Here is a 6,684-nt window from a genome sequence, read left to right as displayed (position 1 = left end):
GGCCGCGTCCACGTGTCACCGGCGCTCCCTGAGCCTCCCCTGCTCCAACCTCGTGTCCTTAGCCGCCCCAGCCCTGTCGCGACAGCAGCATGTCGCCGCTGGCGTCTCCTGGTCCCGCGGGGCCGGCAGACCGTGGTCCGGCGGGCTCCGGCCCGGGCGCTCCCGGCAGGCGGACGCGCTGTCCCTTCTGCCCGCGGGGTGTCCGCATGGCCCCGTCCGGCCGCCCCTGCCTCGCCTCGCGGGGCTCCTCTCCGCCCAGCACAGTGCTGCCAGGTGCCTGCCCCCCACGTTCGACTCTGCACCCTCCAGCACCGTCGCTATTGTCTGACATATCTGCTCCAGAGAGCAGCCAGCAGCTCCCCACTCGCACAGAGCTGCTGACCCCATAGCTTACCAAGCACGGGGAATATATCTGCCTGCATGGTCCCTTGCTTTCTGCATGGTCTCATGGCACACTTGCATGTCTCTCAGAGCACGCTCCTTTCCTAATACCTTTACAAATAATTAGATGGGTGAAGGTATGGGTGTTAACGTCTTTGAAATGGGTCTTAATGTCTCCACTGACTTTGGGCAGTGGGTTTGTTATTAGGCCCTAACAGTTTGGCTCCTAAAGTAGGTAGGGGGGTCTGTACAAGCCTAAACTTCTGAACTTCGGGGTAGAACAGTAGGTTCAAGGGGGGATATAGTGTCGGTGCTTCGAGAAGGCTGTACCTTCCTAGTACCTTGGCCAATGGGGAAAGGAAGAGAGTAACGTGCGGCCGGGAGTTTGGGACAAAGGAAGGCGGTGTGCTCCGAAACCCGGAGAGAGGAAACGCCTCGGGCGTGTGGCCCCATAGACTCTGTTCCTTTATTCAAAAAAGTTGAAGGACTCCTCCGTCTCCTTTTTGGATGTAAACCTCTGGCATTTGTGGATTTTCCTGACATCACCAAACCCCAACTTTTTCAAGGTTCCCAGTTCCCTGCTTGGTACATCCTGGTTCCCCCCCCAGGAGCCCTCACATCCCCCACAGCTGCCGTGCCTGTCCCTGTGCTCCGCACTAAGCCGTGCCACGGTCCCTGCAAAACCTCCCTCCTGTCCTGACGCAGCCCCCCAGAGCCCGGGCTAGCTCTCAGAACTCCAGCACCACGCCAGAGTGGGGAACGGCCTCAGGATGGGGATTTACCAGAGGCAGAACTTTTAGAGCCACTTGCTCTGCGGTGCCAGATACAGAAGCAGCAACAGGGACCGGGCAGAGGAGGAAGGAGGAGGCGCTCTGTGTTGAGCCTCCACAGGAACGGGTTCATTCCAGGAGAGGGGAGCAAGGCAGAAGAGCCCCGCGCAGCTCTGTGCACGGGAGTTCATACAGTGACAAAGGCAGGGGTGGCTACAGACAGCGAACCAATAGGGAATCCTCGGGGGAGGAGTGAGGGGATGACATCAAGCGTCTGGGGCCAGCTGGGGTAGGAGGGTGGCGATGATGGCTCACATGGGCCAATGGGGCATCGAGGAATAGGGGAACTCCAGAGGGGTGGCACGATCAGGGATTGGCCAAGGTGAGAGTGGCAGTGAAGATTCGGGAACAAAAGGGGCTGGGTTGCCTTGACAGGGCAGGGAAGGAGCTGGAACAAGGGGCAGGGAATGGCATGAGTGACAGCTTTGAGGGAGGGTACAAATCAGGGGAACCAGTTTGGGAAGAACAGGGGGTTACAACAGAACAAACCAATTAACAAGGAATCAATAAAGTAAATTTGAACCGTGACCCTGTCCCAGACTGGGGGCACTGTGTGCACACAGATGGGCAGTGGTGATGTCGCAGCAGCCACTGTGACGTCATTACGCAGGAAGGGTTAAAAGGATACTGCAGAGGTGACGGGGGCTGCAGAGGTGACACGGGCTGCCGAGGAAGGAGCTTACCCTGGGCTGCTGAGGCATCGCCTGTGTCCTGCTGCTCCCTCTGGGTCTGCAGAGGCTCTCCAAGCGCTCGCCACCGCCCCGGCCATTTGGCAATGGTGTGGCAGGACCCTGCCTGGGTGCGCTTCCCTTGCACCAGGGCCGTGAGGAGGGAGAGCTGCTCCCACTTTGGGCCCATACGGACCCGGCACATCCTGCGGCAGGAGCGGCGGGAGAAGAAGCCCTACAGCCGTCCAGAAATCCAGCCCAGGACCAGCCGTGTGCCAGCCCCAAGGCTGGGCCCCTCTCACCCAGCACAATAAAGCCTTCTCATCTGCAGTGGGTGATCTCACTCTCATTTGTCACTCTGCTTTTCTTGAGGTCAGTATTGACCTTTTCTTGAGGGCATGGCACCAGTGGATTCTCTTCTTCCCTGGGACTGACAGTGCGTTCCCTGTCCTGTCTGGACTGGGGAGCCTGGCTGGGGGACGTGGCACAGCCTCAGCCTGCTGGGCAGTGCTGCCAGCTTTGGGGTGCATCCTGGCCTGGGGGAAGGTGCCTGGTTCAGTGATGTCTCTGGTGGTTCTTCCTGGGCATGCAGGACTGTTGGTGGGTTTAAGATGCGTTCCTGGGCTTGGGGGTGTTTATGGGGTTTGGAGATTGCCAACAGGTTTTGGGGATGTGCCTGAGTGTGGTGGGTGCTGCCAGTTACGGGGGAAACTTCAGGGTTTGGGGGTGTTTCTCTGTGTGTCAGGTGCATGCTGCTGAGTTTGGGTGCATTTGGTTTTGGGGTTTGTTCCTTTGGGGTTTGGGGATTTAGGTGATTCAGCGAAGGTCTAGGGTTATTTCTGGTTTGGGGTGCTGCTGGGTTGGAAGCTGTTAAAAGCAGGCTAGAAGCAAAGTAGAAGCAAAGCCTGTCCCTGCAGGATCAGCAGCCAGGGCCTCCTGTGAGGTGCTGGGCAGGCTGTGCTCCCTGGATGGTGTTCCAGCAGCTCAGCTCCCCAGCCATCCCTGAGGAGAGCTGGGAGAACCCCAGGGGTTCTGAACTCAGCTGCTCTAAGGTGAAATAGTGTCTTTCACTCCTGGAGTACCTTGGGCTAGTGCCCACCTCACTGTCTGCTCTGCCTCAGCAAATAATGGGGCATTTCTGACCAGAGTTCAATGCCCTTAGACCCTCTTTGGAGTCTCTGTTGATCACTCAGAGCCACTGAGAAAGTCACTGCCCTGACTTCCATCCTGCTGCTTTGCTTCTCCAAGTGCAGCTGAAGCTCAGGAGGTTTTCTGCAGTCGAGTTCCTGTAGCACCAGGCAAGGTCTCAGATATTTCCTGGGTTCACCTCAGTTCATCTTTCACTGTCAGCAAGTACTGAATTAGCATAGCTGGGCTCTTGGATCCTCTTGTAGCTTGTTGTTTTTTTTTTTTTTTTTTTTTAATTTTTTTTTTTATTATTTTTTTTTTTATTTTTTTTACACTTTAGATACTTTGGAAACTCTCCTGGAGGAGTTATCTCATACATGGCAAAATGTATGAGATATTGAGAGTATGGATCCTGAGGACTAGAAGCAGTCTGACAGCACCCTGTCTCTGTCCTTTGTATTTCAATTCTTTAAAAAAACATTTTCACCCACTTTGATTTTCAAAATCCCTTCAGCAGGGGCCCAGCCTACAGTGCAGAATGCTTTGCTTTATGACACATTTCTCTTTGAAGATGGTAGTTTGCAGTACATACGAAAATACTCTGGGAAAAAAACATACAACTTCATTTACAAACCCACCAAATAATAAAGAAATGTAATAATATTTTTTTCATATTATCAGAATTCCTCTTCTCTCAAAAACCCTAATGCACTTAGGGTTACCAATTAACACAACCAGACTTCAGACTACTACAGATTTTCATGTAACCATTTAGAAGAGCTGTCAGGGTTTATCTGAGACCATTTTCTCCTTGCCATCTGCTTTCAAGAGTGCTGCTTGTAGTTGGGCAGCAGTGTCACAGCAGCCTCAGCTGTGTGTTCAGAGTTTGGCTTTACTGCCAAAAACCTGCCAAGTCTGAGGTTGGAGCAGTCTTGAGACAAAATCAGGTAACATAGCATGGGATGTGCTTGTCAGTTCCATATCCTGGTGAATTGGTAGCATCCTAGTGAATTTTCTTTACTACTACAAAGAAAAAAAAATATTTCTGATAAATTCTACAAAAATACTTTAGTGGAGTTTTTCTTTTTCCACAGGCTAGCTGCTGAATTATGTCAAGGAAAACAAGACTTATTAAAGTCAGAGAAGTTAGTGCATTTGGACTGTACTAAACTTTTTTTTAAATACTCTGAAAAATCTTGACCTGATTCTGATTTTGCTATTAACAATTGACATAGTGACATTTCACTTGTGAGGGATTTGAATCCACCTTGTATTTTCAAATAATTTAAGTAATGCATTTGCATAAAGAAGTACCATAGGTCATTCTACACCCTTTCTTGTTTCCCTTTGGATCACTCAGCACGGTTTATCTGTTGATCTTGCTTTTCTTTCCATCTCTCTGAATCTCTGTGATGCCACTAAAGCACATCATCTGGTTTGCAGTCATAACTTTGTTTCCTTGGTAAGACTGTGGGAATTCTTCCCCTATGCATGTTACTTACAATTCAGTGGACTATTTTATGGACCTCAAGCTAATTCTTGTTCTGCCTAAAAACCAAATTGAATTTGGTAAGTCATTTACATTCCTGATATCCACTGATCCTGTAATTCAGTAACAAAAAAAAAAAAAAAGTCACAGTTGCCTAATCTACTAACTTAATTTAAAGATTATCTAAAAAGAAAAAAAAAGCATTTATGGAAGTGCAAATTAATGGCTGCATTGGATTTCATTTCAGCTGGTACATAATGACCTGGAAAACACAGTGCATTGGTATGACTCTATCAGAGAAAAAAACTCCAATGGCTAGAATATCATGTTGGCATTAAGTAGGTGGACTTTCAAAAAGGCTCAATTATTGAGTGTTGAACACTGTCAGACCTTGGGTCTTGGGTCAGAATATGCTCCTTAAAACCTGGTCATGAGTTCCCTTGAAAGTCTTGCTTTGACTGCACACGAAGTTTGATTTAAGGTGTTGACCTTTCCTTACTGAATGAGAATATATATATATATATTCTCTGGGTTTGAAGAGGGACAGTTATTTCCAAAAATAGTCTGTGCTTGTGCAGCCTTTAAAAATGAAAAATAGATCCTTTAAGAGTTATGGGTAACAATGTGCTCTCATTAATCATTTCTAAATTGCTTTTCTTGGCACAAACATTTCTATGCTGGACCCCTATTCCATAGTTGGAGAGAATCCAACCTTTTAACTCTTTGATCAAACTCATATAACTCTTCACAATTATTCTGTCTTTGATGGTAACAAGAAACTCCCAAAGTATGCTAATAAATATCTCCAAACACACACTTTTGTAGAGGATCTAGTGGGGATTCTCTGATACAATATTCAGGGAGTAGTTGGAATACTCAAATGTAGCACATAAAAGTGTTTAAAAGCAGATCTCAGCCCTCTCAGCTAAAGATCATATTCCAGAATGTTTTTCACATGATTCATTAGCTCCTAACATCAAGTGCCATCCCTTTGGGAGAAGAGCTTGGTAAGGCATTAATTAATTTTTCCTCAATAAAAGTCAGCTGTGTATTGATCTTACAGAAGAATGAGGACCCAGCTGTGTTTCCTGATACAAGAGGGAAGCAGAGATGTCTGTGGGGTGTAAATACTCTGCCAGGTAGGGGGCTGGCAAGAAGCACAGGTAAGAGAAGCTGGGGTTCTTAACTGCAGTGAAGTTTATTGTATCACAAAAAAGGTATTAAATTCACCTTTTAATACTATGTGGTTGACATGGAAGCTAAGGGAGACTTGTGATCAATGTTCTTTCCATTTTTTTTTGTTTGACCACAAAACCAGACAACCCATTCTTCACTCAGCTCTACTAATGAGCTGCTTTTTCTGAGGTTTTGTACTCTGCATAATGAAGAACATCTGTACCTCGAGTAAAGCTTGACAAGTTTCCCTGTCTATTCACCAAAGGCCTTTTTCTCTTCTTTCAGTGCAGCACTATAAACTCAATGCCTGGGAAAGAAACCTGGTGGAGTCTCCAGAACATTCTATTCTGATCACCTTCCATCAGTATTTCAGCAGAATTACCCAATTCATATGGTAATCATTTCCTTCTAATCAGTGTTTCCTATGTAACCTTGTGTATTCACTCCTACTTATTCCCACTTGCCAAGAAAGCCAAATGAGACTATTGGGGGCATCTGTCTTTCATGACACTAAGAACAGATTAATCATGCTGACAGCATGCTAACAAAAGGATGGTTTTCATTAATTAGCACTTATAAATAATTTGTTAAAGGTTACAGAGTGCTTAGTGTATTCCTTAGTAAACAGTTGCTACATGGACCAGCCAACCAATAAATTGCTTATAGCTAGAAAAAGCTTTTCTGTTGGGCTTAGAATACTTCTCAACCTTTCTGAAAACCAAGGGTCGCCTACTATCCTTAGCAAAATGCTGATTGCCTAGTCTTGTGGAAATTAAGTATTTTGTACCTCATTGCCATAATATCTTTTATATGAGGTTATTATATTTTTATTATTCATAGTAACATATCTCTTTTTATTTTGCCTTGATTGTTTGGTCATGTGCATAGGATTGATTTTTTGAAAGGGGAGTGACCATTTTGCAGTCTGCTTGGTGGAGTCTGGCAAACCATCAGAGTTCAGGTTGAGGTGTGGTGATTTATGGCATGCACTGCTCAGGTAGGGTGCTATTAG

Source organism: Vidua chalybeata, chromosome 11 (assembly GCF_026979565.1).
Source record: "Vidua chalybeata isolate OUT-0048 chromosome 11, bVidCha1 merged haplotype, whole genome shotgun sequence".
Taxonomy (NCBI): domain Eukaryota; kingdom Metazoa; phylum Chordata; class Aves; order Passeriformes; family Viduidae; genus Vidua; species Vidua chalybeata.
Note: the sequence above shows the minus strand (reverse complement) of the source record.